The sequence below is a fragment of the Pleurodeles waltl genome, chromosome 9 (genome assembly GCF_031143425.1).
Source record: "Pleurodeles waltl isolate 20211129_DDA chromosome 9, aPleWal1.hap1.20221129, whole genome shotgun sequence".
Lineage (NCBI taxonomy): Eukaryota > Metazoa > Chordata > Amphibia > Caudata > Salamandridae > Pleurodeles > Pleurodeles waltl.
In genome coordinates, this window is record NC_090448.1 from 872921074 (window position 1) to 872937864 (window position 16791).

Here is a 16791-nt window from a genome sequence, read left to right on the forward strand (position 1 = left end):
ATTTGGTTTTCTTTTTACAAATCATTGTTTTCAGAGGTGCCACTGCAGCTTTTCATGCGACAAGGGGCTCTTGGCTTGCTATTCCCAGAATGCACTTGTTTTTTAAACCACAGTCTGGCACTGAAAAGCAGTGTCTCTGTGAGATGGGGCTGCTCCTGAATGCTGAGGGCCCGATTCATAAAGAGCCTCCGCAGTTGTGGCGGAGGCTTCACACTCGTGGCTGAATCTCCGCAATGAGACTGCTCATTGCAGAGATTTTGCCACCACTGCGGAGCCTCCGCCACCACTGCGGAGCTTCTTTGGGAGCCTCTTCCCGCATTGCGAAGCCTCTACCACCGCTGCAGAGTTTCTACCACCACTGCGGAGCCTCCGCCACCACTGCAGAGCTTCTTCCGGAGCCTCTTCCCGCATTGCGAAGACGCTACCACCTCCGCAGAGTTTCTGCCACCACTGCGGAGCCTCCGCCACCACTGCGGAGCTTCTTCCGGAGCCTCTTCCCGCATTGCGAAGACTCTACCACCTCCGCAGAGTTTCTGCCACCACTGCGGAGCCTCCGCCATCACTGCAGCAGCTCTCAGTGAATCGGGCCCTGAGTGTGGTGATTGGCTACTGAGTGTTGGTGTGAGCTTAGCCCTTTTTTGTGTGTTTGGTAACCAAAATTACTTGCATTTGCTGTAGACTAGGTACTTATGCGTGAGTACAAAGCATATAAAACAGAAATACAAGTGTGTGAATTACTCACATACAAGCCTCTGAGTTCACCATAGCAAAAGCCCTAGAACCAGACAGCCAGAGGAGACCATAAAAAGAACTATCCCTTCTGTACTTTGGGGTCTGTAGAGCGCCACCCTCCCCTACATAGCATATGTTCATCAGAGCACTCACCCCGAAGGCCGGGCGTGGCTGAGGGAGAAAAATGAATGAAGATGTGATTGCTTGGTGGTCAGGCTGAGAGAGAACATCCATGCGTGTTGTGATTATTGTGTGCAGGTGACTAGTTTTTCTATGCCTATGACACTGGCCGTGTTGCCCCATAACACAGTAAACCAGGGATTGACAGTGATTTCATGCTATCACCCAGCTGTGAGTGTAGAAAGAGCTCATCAGCACACTCACGTGCCAGAATACAGCCTGCCGTCGGGACCCAGGACGTATCCGACATACGCCTGATAAGATAGCGGTGGCTTCTTTTGTGGCCAATGGCATCTCAGGGTGGGATGAGTGATTTAGCATTAAACAACTCCCTGTATACCAGCAGTGGCTCCTCCTCCATGTGTTGATTGACAGTCGTTCCTGCTGTCCATACAATAGGCTTGGAGAGCGAAAGAAAAGTTGAGCTCGACAACTTGGGGAAATAAAGGCGACAAAGTAAGGAATTCCCGAAGACGAAAGGAGCTATTAAAAACAAGTTAGAAAAGGAGGAAGAAAAATAATTGACTAAGCAACATAAGAAAAGTTCTCACTTGTGACTCTGCCCAGTAAGTGATGAGTACGCTGGAGAGCTAAGCTAAATGCTACAGTGGAGTCACAAAATATATTCTCACACAACGTTCAATGAAGGAAAAACTAATCAAACACAATCTATGCCAAAATAAGGCCAGCTGAACCCCGGGGTCACAGAGAAACGCGCATCTAAATCTGACTTACCTATCCAGAGACTAAGCAGTTAAATCACGGCTGATGATGCCCAGGATATAACAGGTGACCAAGCTGCATCACTAGCTGTGATTGCACCCCATTGAAGGGATCAGGCTATTCAATGGAGCTCATTCCAGCATATATATATATATATATAATGATATATATATATCGGGCCGCCCCATTGCTTGCTTAATTTCAGCCAATGGTTTCTGGTGCTCAGCACCGGCACTTAGTTTCCAACACTGGCATCATGACAGTCTGCCACATGGTGGTGCTCTCTATCTAATTTAGAGATGAGCACAATAACGATTGTTTGTTTATTAAGTCAGTATATACATTGAAAATGACTAATACCTGTTGCCCAAGCCACTCTTACAGCTTCTGGGGCCTGGAGTAGTCTGAATTGTCACTTATAGGAGTGTGATGGTTAGTAGTTATGTTGGTAGTGTCATTGGCGTTGCTGGAAGGTGCAATGGTTGGTGCAAGCTGCAGTGGGCTCCTGATGAGGACACTGCCACTTATGGTTTCACAAATGAAGAACTGGGCTGCCCCACCACCATCAGTGAACTCCCAAACCCATTGCCTGCTGCTGTGAGCGTACGAATTTGGGAACAGAATAAACAGAGAATTGTGTTACCTGAAAACGATTAACTTGGTGAAGCAATCTTTATTTTTCCACTTTTCTAGCGAGAAAGTATTCAAGCTATTTCAGAAGTTGCCAATCCAAGGGAATGAAGACTACTAAAGAGCAGTGGCCACCCTCGGGTCACATTTCAGCCCACAACACAAGACTATGGACATGTCAAAATGAGCTTGGTGAGAGAGTGAGAAAGTGAACTATTTTTACACATAATTTTGGGAAGCGCACTATCCCCGGTCCAACATTGGAGACAATTTCGGTGCCCTTTCTGTTGGGGAAAAAAAAACTCATAGTCCTCTTGCACCAAGTACACTATCTTTGAGGTGATCCATTGTACGGCATCTGATCGCATCCAACCGAAGATGCAGAAACTGATCACAGCCTGTAGCATCCCATCAGAGTTTCAATGACCATGGAAAACCGTTTCAGCATAGTTCCGATCTTACCGCAACAGACTCAGAATGTCTCACCGCTAAATCACACCCCAGTTTCCCAAAATAAATAGCGACATAGAGAGATTTATAAGGATAACGTACACCAAGAATACATAGAATGGGCCTGACATTTTCTGAGAATTTTCCAAGACACCTGACGCTGCACGACCTAATATGCCCTATCAACTCTCACTTTTGGTAAACCAGTGAATGATAGAATCTAGATGGCACCACAGTCGGTGGCCCTGGCTCTGTAGTTAAGGACAGCAAGGACTTGTGGGAGACCACAAAAGGAAAACTCCCATTAGATAACAGGGGAGAAAGGAAGAACTGAAACATCTTGAGGTCAACAGGCTCTTGAACAAAATGATACCCAGATTTCCTCGAAACTATTGAGAGCCTACTGGCCCAGCAACTAGGAGGAACTACTGTCGCAATGTATAAGTCTAAGACATAGCGTCAGCCTCATAGTCTAGTGCCACAAAGACTGAAGGACTATGTGTAGTGTTTGGAAAGTACTTGTGAAGAACTGTTGGTGCCATTGAGCCCTGGCCCTATCTAAGTTTAGAAGAGATGGTGTGGTCTACCTAGAGAATATGCAATCTATGACCATCAAAGCATGCATGTTAGAGGCCAGGTGCAGCCTAGGGATAAATATATCTGTGGAAATGGCATTTCTGGGTGAGTCTTGAGAGTGAACATCCATGTGTGGCATCGATTATTGAGAGCAGGGACTTACCCAGGCGGTGACATGGGCGCATGATGGGGTCCAACCTGAGGCCCACTGTTGGCAGAAGGCAGCATTTGCAGCCCAGATACCAGGGATAAGAGACTGTTATATGCATAGCTGTGAACGGTCCCATGTCATGCATGACACCTTCAGCTAGAACTGCTCTTGTTATTATGCTTAAAACAAGTTACATTCTAGGGCATGTAGTTGCTTTTAGCACTGCAATGATGACTACAGAAATCCCAGCGGGCAGAGTGTTATTGTTAGCCAGCGGAGGACAGGTTGAAGGTGTAGGGCATAACATGGGTAGTGAGGGTCTGACCTGTTCAAATACCATCACCTTATGTTGTGTACATACATCCATCAGCTCTGACTATGGTCTGCTGACCCAAAAGATCAGGCCCACCCCTCAGTTTGAAGACCTCACCATAAAGCCTAAAGCACAGGTAAAATGCATACAATAAAAGTACTCTGTTAAATCAACTGGTACAAAAATTAAATACAATATGCTAAACCACCCTCATAAGGTGTCCAGTTTCCTGATAAAACCCTGCCAATCCTGTTCCATGACTTAATAGTATTAAAATGTCACCTTAAATTTTAGGTATCTAGAAAAAAAGCGAGAGAGGGCGAATAGGTACCAAAGTTGTGGTATCAGTAATGAAAAACTCCCAGGCGTGCTTCACCCTCTATCTGCCCTAGATGCTCAACATTCGCTTCAACCACTTAATCCGAGGAGTAACAGGCTTGGCACTAGAGCAAAACGTGGGTCCGATTCTCATCCTGGACTGGATATATTTGACAATATTTTAAGTGTGTACAAGCTATTAACAATTTATGTGTGAAATTATTTAAGGATAAAAAATTCAGAACCAAAATGTAGGGTACATAATTTTAGCCGGCCTAGTTTCAATATCGTCAAGAAAACAGACTTAGGGGGTTATTACAACTTTGGAGGAGGTGTTAATCTGTCCCAAATGTGACGGATATACCACCAGCCTTATTACGAGTCCCATAGGATATAATGGACTTGTAATACGGCTGATGGTATATCCGTCACTTTACCGTCACTTTTGGGACGGATTAACACCTCCTCCAAAGTTGTAATAACCCCCTTACTTTGGAGCCAGTTTTCTATTTGGGAATTCCCTTATTAACTATCACCCATCCAAAGAGGCTACAGCCATTTGGATACTGCTCGTCCTGCTGAGCAAGGCCTCACTGTGATTTCAACTGGATTCTGGGTCTTCTTTACCAGGATGGCGCTTCACAATGAACACTGATAGATGCAAACATTTCTAAAAATGACTTTGTGTTGGTGAACACACTTTCCACCAACAACAAAGGCATGTTGGGGTGGTGAAAGTCTTGCACCAAAGTAAAAAAAAGTTATGTTATATTTAAATTGAATTTATGTAGCGCTTACTACCTCTGAAGAGGAGTTGAAATGCTTGAAACGGAGCAGCAAGATCCTTCGGAACCTAAGGTTAGTTGTTAATCTGAGGTTATTGGTGCTGCGATTAGCCATGTGGCCTCAAGGGAAACATTCTATGCATTTGCGTCAGTTTCTTTGCCGTAGATTACGAATTAGGTGTGATAAAATCACAAACCATTATTTTATCTAGCCCCCTCCCTTACACGTTAATCACTCGTTCGTAGTTCCTATTTGAAAATGTTGACAAAATTAATGAATTGCTCTTTATTTTCAAGTATCCCAATTTTAGTAGCCCTGAGCTTGATGCTCCTTCCTCTTCAATCTGATACAAATCTAGAGAGGCTTCCAGTGCTTGTCAGTGTTTTGATTTGGCTTCGCTTTTATTTACAGTGTGCACATTGTAGATATACTGGTTTTCGTTGAGCAGATGTATGAAATCCTTTGCCAAGAAAGGGGACATGTACCTTTAGTTTGCTAATTTTAATGAAAAAAGGGGATGATTGCCGAATCAATTCATTTTCTTCTTGTTTCAATAAAAAAAAAAAAATATATTTTTTTGTAAGCATTTTTCAGAAAATGTTCTCTTCCTTTCATTGCATTTGCCTGTTTTGAAGGTCTTTCAGTTTCAACATTACTACTATATTGACCATATTAGATGCTCGTATACCTAATTTTGAAGCCATTTTTAGGTTGAGCGTGCAAGCCTTTCTCAACGGGAAATGTCCTGAACAACGCATTGCAAACAACGTGAACATTTCCTACACAAGAGTAACAACGCTTGCTAGAACAACGCATGCCTTTTTCTCTGCCTTAACCACGCATGTGCCAAACTTTGCATATGCGTAGTTAAGGCAGAGAGCATTGCTGGAACTGTTCTGTTCCATCATTACTTAAACATACACATTGAGTGTCTTCCGCATTGTGCGGTTATGTCTGCTCACAACACTGTACCTTTGGGCATGAAGTATTCCAGGAATGCATTCTCGTTGTTGTACCACACTGCGCCGCACACAATGGCATACCCAGTTCTATGGTGCCCCTGTTTTGTGTTGTTGTGAGGTGTGTGTATAAAACACCAATAACAAAAAAGGCTTCAGATTCAGACCCTGCTTGAGTCAGGTCGCTCCCTGCACCGCTGCCTCTGATCCAAGTGCCCGTGTTTTCTGGATTCCTTTTTTTTCCCGCTCCCCTTGGCCCCTGCCGCTGCGTCCCTGCGGCCCCCCTCCCTGCTCTCCCATTCGCTGTTTCCCTCCCTCCTCCCTGCTGCCACTCCCTCCCACCTCCCCTCATATGGCAGCCGCCAGTCCCCCTGGCCCACGCACCCCCGCACCACCAATCACCGCTACACAGCCAATGACCTCCACGCCCTCAATCCAGGTCGCTCCTCCATCTGCTTCCAGTCCACTCCGAAGCACACTGAAAGACCCTTCTCTTGCAGAGCCTGAAACTTCACCTGCACCCTAACTACCAAGCTCTGATACAGAGCCGCAGACAACCACCTCAGCTGCATTCTGCTCAACACCCGCTCCGTCCACAAGCATACAATCGAACTCTGGGACCTACTGACCTCATCATCACCTGACGCCGCATTTCTCACCGAAACCTGGATAAATTCGGCCTCGGAACCAGACATAGCCATAGCCATACCTGACGGCTACAAGATCACTAGAAGAGACCGCACCAACAAACCAGGAGGAGGAATCGCCATAGTCCACAAAAGCACCATCAGAGTCTCCACCAGCTCCCACGACACCATCAACTCCGCCGAGCACCTCCATTCCAAACTCCACGTGAACGCCAACACCACCCTCAGAGGAACACTGGTCTACAGACCCCCAGGCCCCCTACCTCACTTCTGCGACGACATCACTGACATCATCAGCGCCCAAGCCCTCGCCTCAATTGACTACATCCTCCTCGGCGACCTGAACTTCCACCTAGAAAACAACAACGATATCAACACCACCAACCTACTCGACAACCTCGCCAACCTCGGCCTCAAGCAACTCGTCACGTCGCCCACCCACACCGCAGGACACACACTCGACCCCATGTTTTCAGCCAGCAACCACGTCTCCTTCAGCGACACCACCGAACTCCACTGGACCGACCATCGCTGCATCCATTTCTCCTTCCAGAAGCCGGTCACTCACAACCTTACCACTCAACCCCCCCGCCGCTATTGGAACAGAATCTCGACAGAACAGCTGATCTCCACCCTCGCCCAGGTACCTCCTCCTAGGACCCGGGACCTCAACACAGCTGCCACCAACCTTCATCAATGGATAGACGACTGCGCCAACACCCTCGCGCCACTCAAACAACCCTCAGACATCCACCACAGATCCAAGGCCAGCTGGTTCACCCCGACCTACAAGCCTCCAAAAAGGGAATGCTGAAGAATGGAGAAGACCTGTCGCCTTGTACCTACCGAATCCAGCCACATCACCCTCAAGACTGCCATCTGCAAACATCACCAGCTGATCCGCACCACCAAAAGAACCTACTACAAAAGCCGCATAGACACCAACACCAACAGAGAGCTCTTCGGCATCATCAAAGAACTCTCCAACCCCAGGCCTTGCTCCTACAAACTCCTGCCATCACAGGAGCTCTGCAACTCCCTCGCCACTTACTTCCATTGAAAGATCGAAGACATCCACAACAGCTTCAAACCCCAGACCCACCAGCCAACCACAGACAGCCACAAACCCAACCCACCAAGCAACATCAACCCTCTATGCGCCTGGACCCACGTCAACAATGAAGACACCATCAACACCATGGCCTCCATCCACTCCGGCTCCCCCTCGGACCACTGCCCACACCAGATTTTCAACAAAGCCAGCGACATCATCGCCCCCCACCTCCATGCCATCATCAACAGCTCCTTCGAGACAGCCACCTTCCCGGAGAGCTGGAAACACGCCGATGTCCACGCCCTGTTGAAGAAACCCAAGGCAGACCCAGATGACCCCAAAAACTACCGGCCCATCTCCCTCCTCCCCTTCCCAGCAAAGGTCATTGAGAAAATCGTGAACAGCCAACTATCCCGCTTCCTGAAAGACAGCAAAGCGCTCAATACCTCCCAATCCGGATTTCGCAAGAACCACAGCACTGAGACCGCACTCATTGCTGCCACAGATGACATCAGGACCATGCTCGACAAAGGCGAAACTGCAGCGCTCATCCTCCTGGACCTCTCCGCAGCCTTCAACACCATTTGTCACCACACCCTTCCAACATGCCTCCACAACGCCGGGATCCACGGCAAGGCCCTCGACTGGATCTCTTCATTCCTCTCCGGCAGAACCCAGAGAGTCTGCCTTCCGCCTTACCTGTCCGAATCCTCCAAAACCATCTGTGGCGTCCCCCAGGGATCCTCACTCAGCCCAAAACTTTTCAACATTTACATTGCTCCTCTCGTCAACATCACACGATCCCACCACATCAACATAGTATCCTACACAGACGACACCCAGCTGATCATCTCCCTCACGAAAGACCCTATAACCGCAAAAAACAACCTCCACAATGGACTGCACACCATCGCCAACTGGATGGGATCAAGCTGCCTCAAGTTAAGCACAGACAAAACAGAGATCCTCATCTTCGGCAGCAACCCCTCCGCTTGGAACGACTCCTGGTGGCCTACCTCCCTAAGAGCCGCAGCCATACCCACCACCCAAGTACGAAACCTGGGAATCATCTTGGACTCAGCACTCAGCATGACTCAGCAGGTCAACGCAGTCTCCTCTTCCTGCTACAACACCCTTCGCATGCCCAGCAAGATTTTTAAGTGGATTCCCTTCGAAACCAGAAAGACAGTCACCCACGCCCTGGTCAGCAGCCGACTAGACTACGGCAACGCACTCTATGCAGGAACCACGGGCAAACTACAAACGAAAATGCAACATATCCAAAACGCCTCCGCCGACTCCTCCTCGACGTCTCATGCCGCAACCACATCTCTGCCCACCTCAGAGACCTACACTGGCTACCCGTATCGAAGAGGATTAACTTCAAACTACTCACCCACGCACACAAAGCCCTCCACAACAAAGGTCCGGCCTACCTCAACAACAGACTCACCTTCCACACTCCCGTCCGCCAGCTCAGCTCCGCCAGCCTCGCCCTCGCCTCCATCCCCAGCATTCGCCGCACCACCGCCGGAGGAAGATCCTTCTCTCACCTCGCCACCAAGACCTGGAACTCCCTACCGCTCCACCTAAGCCACACCCAGGACCTCCTGACTTTCAGGAAACGCCTCAAGACATGGTTATTCGACCAGTAGCTCCCCCCGCACCCCACCAGCGCCTTGAGACCCTGACCGGTGAGTAGCGCGCTTTATAAATTACGTGATTGATTGATTCGCTACAAAGACCATTTACTGTAAGCCACGTTTTTGATTGGTATCCAAAATTCTCAGTAACAATATTCCCTAAGTGCCTTTGTGTTCTGTCATGTGACTTCTTAAAGGTAGCAAAATGTACACTAGGACACACATCATTAGGCTGAAAAACTCACACCGTTCACAGAGACAAATGGAATAAATTGTTAAATGCTACATTTTTTTAGTTTAATATGTTTATTGAAGCAAAAGCAAAATATGTGCTTGCTTGCCTCTCCAACTCCACTTTGCTTTCCAGCCCTGCCTGCTCCACGTTGCTCCCTCTCACTGGATTGTCCCTTTTTTCCTTATTTTTTTGAAGGGGCAGGCAGCGAAATGCTACCAGCTCGTCCACCGTATAATATGATTTCAAGGTACTTCAATTTCATATTTTTTTTATATACCAATTTATCTTGGATCAGTAAATAAAAAAAAAAAGGCACCAGCACCATTTGGTAGCTACCCATGTGAGGTGACAGACACATGCATGCACTTCAAACTGATTTGCCCTGAAAGCTGCTGCTTGTGCTACAAAAAAGGCTCTGTTCTGGCTCAAAAAACAGTTTTGCAGTGGAAAGTAATACCTTATCAAGACTGCATACCCCTTTGCATGATTTTGAGGTGGTACAAAGTGCCTTGTTTAAAAAATATTCTGGTAGGCCTATTAGCCGTTTAGTTATATATGCAGGGCCACTGCAATTGTGCGTCAGGACCAAAATATGCGGCAGGGCAAAATGTGACAAAAGAAGTCCAGCTATAAATTTACAATGCCAATAGCTCTAACTCAAGTAAATGCGAGGCCTATTGCAGTGAAAATGCCTGTTTATTATGGCTCTCAGTATTTTCTTCCTGAGACCTAATTACATTTTTGGAGGCTTTCCAAATGTTGGATTTTTTCTTGTATATTTCCGGTTTATTCTGGTTAGGTACAGAAGCTTCATGGGTCACCAGCAACCCCGGGCGTGCCCACTGCGACCCCAAGAATTGGTTGTGAGGCGTCTGGCCTCAGAGGTGCCAAAGACAATGCCAAGAACAGAAGAAGGTATACAGTGCTGTGATGCACACTATTTACTTTCTGCAGATCCACCTGGGAACTATGGCTCTCAGCTTTTAGCAATGTTAAAGAAAGAAATGTATGAGTGTAATGTTCAGTCACTTAAATTAAAAAAGCAAAATAAAAAAATAGATACATTTTAAACAAGAAGTTGCAGATTTGTTTTATCGTGAGCACATGGGAATTTGTCTTTAAATAAAAACCTCACATCTGTGTTGTGGTATGTGTTAACGCCTTAAAGTAATGCTAATCAAAGTGTATCAACAATGTAAGGAGCTATTCATGGCAATAACATCTTTCACATTGGTCTACATGAAGAAATACTGGTGGACAAAACTACTACATTTCTTTAAACCTTTTTGTGTGTCTTTGAGTAATTTCCCAATACATTATTGGATTGAGGTGTACATTAGGGAAACCATTATATCATGTCAGTTTGAAGTATAAGTAATGTGGCTTTAAAAAGTGCAAAAAGCACTGGAGACAAGGGGCATCCCTGGCGGGTCCCTCAACATATTGACACAGTGCCAGCTATTCGTGCATTATGTAAGATTTTAGCTTAAGCTTAAGCTTTCTGATATAGATTTTGGAGTAGCCTAACTAATGTTGGGGGAAAATTTAACCTATGCAAAATTGAGAACAGAACTTCTCATAGAACTAGGTTCAAAGCTTTTTCAGCATCCAACATAATTATCGTAGCCTTGCTCTTGTTCTCTGAAAATTAATCTACAGCCTGTAGTAAAAAGTTGGTGTTAGTCAAAATGGTTCTTCCCGGAAGGAACCCACACTAATCTGTACGGACCACACCTTGGGCTAGTGGGGTAATTCTGGTGGCAAAATCTACGTAAATGACTTTTGCACTTTTTATGGAGCCCCTGGCAGCCTGATTGCGACAAGACACTTCTATAAAGGCACCCGTGCAGGACACACCCAAAGTAAAACTATTTGCTGACTACATACTTTTGTATTTAGCAGCAGAGGCAGAATCCAGAAAAACCTTTAGCTAAAATCAAAGTATTTACAGATGTAGGAGGCTACAGAATCAATCATATGAAATCACAGGAGCTCCTGTTTAACAGTACCGAACTAGTCTTGCCAACAGATATGCAGGTACCCTTTTGGGCCCTATGTCCTATTAGATACTTTGGTGTATATGTTTCCCATGATTTTACAGACCTCTATCAATTAAATTATCTGTCCACTCTCAAAAAAGCCCAAAATCTCCTTCACAATTGGCAGATGCTTCTGTTAAGTCATTGGTCATGCCACATTATTTAAAATGATGACTCTCCCATTATTTCTCTTTATATTCTCTAATGTCCTTAGGAAACTTCCCCGGAAGTTCTTTAGGTCATTTGATCAGATGTTGCAGCAGTTTATAAGGGCAAATAAAAAATCCTGCACCAAGCTCGAAACACTCCAGCTATCCATAGAGGATGGTGGCATATTTTGACTGGCTATTAGAAAAGCTACATCCCATAAACTTGATAACAATTTCTATCTCAAACTGATGCTGCTGGGGGATAATGTTCAACTTCCTAATTTCCTTAAACTCCCTAAGCTTCCGAAGCGCACTAGGTATAAATTTCCCCCTTTAGTATCCTATAGAAATGTCGTGCTCCAAGAAGAATTCAATTTTTCTTGGTTTCACCTCTCGATGTCGCTATACGAATCCAATGCGTTGGGTCTGCAGGCAGGGGCAAACAACATTAGAGATTGGGAAAAGCTAAGGTTTTCCAGGTGTGAACAGCTCAGATTGAGCAAAACGGGTATCCAAAACTCTTTAATCTTTTTCTACCTGCAAATCTACCAGTTCGTCCAATCAACTTGGATATCAACAGACATATTAGCTTCTACTATTGCCCACACTTTTTATGTAAGGGGTCAAATATGGGTGGGAAATGGTATTGAGTGCTGCAGCAACACCTCTATGAACAAAAAAATTTCCCAAGGCTTTGACTGGGATTGAGACCACTACAGGGTGTAAGATTGATTCACAGTTCTGGAGGCTGTATAATATATTCTCTCATAAAGCCATAAGGGGAGCTAATTTTAAAATAATGTTTTTGTTTGTAAAATGGATGCTCTATTATACACCTTCTTGTGTCAAGAAAATGTTTCCTTCCGTCTCTGAGGAATGCTTTAGATGCAAACATAGGTTGGGAGATTGGCTACATGTGTGTTTTACCTGTCTGCTCTTAGCAGATTTTTGGGGAAGAGAGTTCCAGTGGCTCAGCATTATATTTATATATATATATATATATATATATATATAGATAACTTTTGTCAATGCGTGTGGCTTCCCTGGGGGCTGCGATCGACCCCCAGGAAAGCAGGACCCACATATAAAAGTGATCTATTCCACCAGTTGTCTTGCAGTTGCAGCTTGCATCTTCAAAGCTATGCACATACATCAACTGATGTGTTTCAACTGTAGCTTTTAGGCAGCAATAAACAAGTCAAGTAAGTCTTGTGATTATGTTTCAGACTTTTGTCTAGTGGCAGTTTTGATGCCATAAAGTAGCGCAGAAGGTTTATATGCCTACTGCAAAGATCAAATCTGTATTTTATGTAAATAGCTGAGTACATTAGTAAAGTCAGCCATTACCTGCGCTATAATACAAATGAAATGTATGTGCGGGGGCTATGGAGAGATGAAGGGCACTTTTTCTGGGTGGTAGTGAGGGAATCCGAGGAGGAGGTCATGGGAGTGGGAGCACCAATAATGATTGTTGGACTGGGCTCTGAAGGTGCTAAAGACTGTGACGATTGGTATGTGACAAGGTGAAGTAATAGTGTGTCTTTTTTTTGAGTGTCTTGAACTAATGTGCTGATTGAGGGAAGAAGCGAAGGTAAGGTGACCTCTACTGTTGCACGTATCACACACACACACCCACCAGCAATTTTGTGACTGTCTACGTAGGCTAGTGTTTTATAGCAACAGTTTAGCCAGTAGCAGAGATGGCACCTCGTTGGATGACTGCTGCTCAAGCCCTCACTCGGGTTATAGAGGACAGCTCTGAAGTAGGGTCAGAGACTGAGACAGCATCTGAGGTATAGGACAATGACGCAGACTCTGGGAGTGATTTTTCAGTCGGAGGAGTCCCATTCGATAACTCCTCTTCCAGTGATTATGAGGGAGGTGATGAGGACAGTCCTGCTGTCCCTTCGCAAGCACAGTCTGTGCAACGGGACAATAGCAGGTTAGCCTAACCCAGAGAGCAGGTGCATGCAGCGGCAAGCACACAGAGAGTGCTCTCTTGGGAGCTCCCCAATTTAGTTCAGCCCCAAATTCCACCACCCAAATCGTATTGTGGAGACATCAAAATTATCTATCACAAAACAAACTGGTTTTGTAAGGCAGGCACCTGTGTTTTTGGTCCCAGGCTCGGCGGCCATATAGGGAAACATACCAAACCCAGACATTTCTGGAAACTAGACATCCGGGGGAGTCCACAGAGGTGTCACTTCTATGGATTCCACAAAGGTTTCTTACCCAGAATACCCTGCAAAGCTGAAATGTTGAATAAAAACTCCATGTGTTCTTGCATTTCTGTCACACAAACCACAGGAATATACTGGGATCCACAAAATTCCTACCACCCAGTGTTCCCCACCTGTCCTGATAAAAACACTACCCCAATTGATTGCCTGTACCTAGTGCCTGCGTCAGGAATGGATCACCCCAGCGTCAACAGTTGCCCTCCTGTAAGGACCAACATTCACCGTTGTGTGATCCATTCCTGTCACGGGCACTAGGCCTACCCACACAATTAAGGTACCATTTTTATCAGGAGACTTGGGGGAATGCTGGGTAGAAGGAATTTGTGGCTCCTCTCAAATTCCAGAACTTTCTATCACTGAAATGTGAGGAAAATGTGTTTTTTTGCCAAATATTGAGGTTTGCAAAGGATTCCGGGTAACAGAACTTGGTGAAAGCCCCACAAGTCACCTCATCTTGGATTCCCCTAGGTGTCTAGTTTAAAAAAAATGCACAGGTTTGGTAGGTTTCCCTAGGTGCCAGCTGAGCTAGAGGCCAAAATCCACAGCTAGGCACTTTGCAAAAAACAGCTCTGCTTTCTTTGGGAAAATGTGATGTGTCCACATTGTGTTTTGGGGCATTTCCTGCTGCGGGCACTAGGCCTACCCATACAAGTGAGGTACCATTTTTATCGGGAGACTTGGGGGAACACTGGGTGGAAGGAAATTTGTGGCTCCTCTCAGATTCCAGAACTTTCTGTCACCAAAATGTGAGGAATAAGTGTTTTTTTTTTGGGGCTAAATGTTGAGGTTTGCAAAGGATTCTGAGTGACAGAACCTGGTGAAAGCCCCACAAGTCACCCCATCTTGGTTTACCGTAAGTGTCTAGATTTAAAAAATGCACAGGTTTGGTAGGTTTCCTTAGGTGCCGGCTGAGCTAGAGGCCAAAATCTACAGCTAGGCACTTTGCAAAAAACAGCTCTGTTTTCTTTGGGAAAATGTGATGTGTCCATGTTGTGTTTTGGGGCATTTCCTGTCGCGGCCACTAGGCCTACCCACACAAGTGAGGTACCATTTTTATCGGGAGACTTGCGGGAACACAGAATAGCAGAACAAGTGTTATTGCCCCTTGTCTTTCTCTACATTTTTTCCTTCCAAATGTAAGCCAGTGTGTAAAAAAGATGTCTATTTGAGAAATGCCCTGGAATTTACATGCTAGTATGGGCACCCCAGAATTCAGAGATGTGCAAATAACCACTGCTTCTCTACACCTTATCTTGTGCCCATTTTGGCAATAGAAAGGTTTTCTTGATACCTATTTTTCACTCTTTATATTTCAGCACATGAATTGCTGTATACCCGGTATGGAATGAAAACCAATTGCAAGGTGCAGCTCATTTATTGCCTCTAAGTACCTCGTGATCTTGATGAACCTACAAGCCCTATATATCCCCGCAACCAGAAGAGTCCAGCAGACATAACAGTATATTGCTTTCAAAATTCTGACATCGCAGGAAAAAGTTACAGAGTAAAAGAAGGCTGTTTTTTGTCAGCTCAAATATTTTTATTTCAGCTGTTATTTTTTTATGTAGGAAAACCTTGTAGGATCTACACAAATGACCCCTTGCTGAATTCAGAATTGTGTCTACTTTTCAGAAATGTTTAGTTGTCCGGGATCCAGCATTGGTTTCACACTCATTCCTGTCACTAACTGGAAGGAGGTTGAAAGCACAAAAAATAGTAAAAATTGTAAAAATGCCAAAACAGTGTTGGGAAATGTGGGTTTCTGATTCAAGTATGCCTGTTCCTGAAACCTGGGAAGATGGTGATTTTAGCACCGCAAACTCTTTGTTAATGCCATTTTCAGGGAAAAAACCACAAGCTTTCTTCGGCAGCCCTTTTTCCCATTTAAAAAAAACAAATAAAACCGATTTTTTTTCTGAATTTTGGCTAATTTCTTGGTCTCCTCCAGGGGAACCCACAAACTCTGGATACCTTTAGAATCCCTAGGATGTGGGAAAAAAAGGATGCACATTTGGCATGGGTATCTTATGTGGACAAAAAGTTATGAGGGCCTAAGCGCAAACTGCCCCAAATAGCCAAAAAAGGGCCCAGCACTGGGGTGGGGGAAGGCCCAGCAGCTAAGGGGTTAAAGTACAGGTGTCTTTAGCTCAGACCCCTAGGGGCTCTTTTTGGAATCCTCAACTGTCCAAATCTATCTATCCAATCAAAACATATCTTTTTTATTGCTTCTTCAATAGCAAAGTCACGAATACTACAACAATGGAGAACAGTTACACCTCCATCATATGAACTTTGGGAACGCAAGATGAAAGTAGTCCAGTCAAAAGAAAACGTTATACTCAGAGAACAGGTGCAATTCGGAAGCATCGAAGCATCTGGGGGAGGCCTGAGCCTTAAAAGTCCTGAGGGGCTAAAAGGGATAAACTGGTGTGTATTTATATATGTTTGTAAACATAGGTATGTTTATGTATTGCTATGTGCGTTTAATTATCTCTAATCATGACAGCATTACTTATGAATTTCGTTCTTATGGAAGCCTTTTTTATCTTCCCTACCTTTTAAAAAAAAAAAAAAAAGAAAAAAATAAAGAAAGTACTGTGGCTTTACTGTGTTTTAGGATGTTTGTTGCACTAGAGTCTTCTCTTTTAACAAATATGTAGTTTTAGGCAATAAAAAGTAGAAATGTGTAATGTTTCTATGAATGATATCCTCTTTCAGATGTGGGTGTTATATAAAATAGACATTTGTGTTAGTAACTTGTGTTATTATGTAATGGTGCGGTTAGATGTCTCTTAATTTCAGCAATGTCAGTTATTGTGATGTCATCTGGATTACAGTCATGTGACCTCACTTCTTGAAAGGATTCATTGTCAAAGATCATATGATATCACCTCCTGTTGTGTAATTGAGTCAAAGGGTGGCTATGTAATGTCACTTCTGCTACCCGTGGCATTTTGTTATAT

The 16791-nt window shown here is 44.9% G+C and overlaps 1 protein-coding gene across 3 annotated transcripts in view; it reads left to right on the plus strand.

Moving 5' to 3' along the window:
- Window positions 1-16791, plus strand: part of GPR68 (G protein-coupled receptor 68) — a 207777-nt gene that overhangs the window by 49564 nt on the left and 141422 nt on the right. The window contains exon 2 of one of the 3 annotated variants that reach the window (XM_069208175.1): window positions 16066-16255. The exons of the other annotated variants lie outside the window; for them this stretch is intronic. The gene's annotated coding sequence lies outside the window, so the exon portion shown is untranslated. The remainder of the gene's footprint in view (window positions 1-16065; window positions 16256-16791) is intronic. 3 annotated transcript variants of the gene reach the window in all.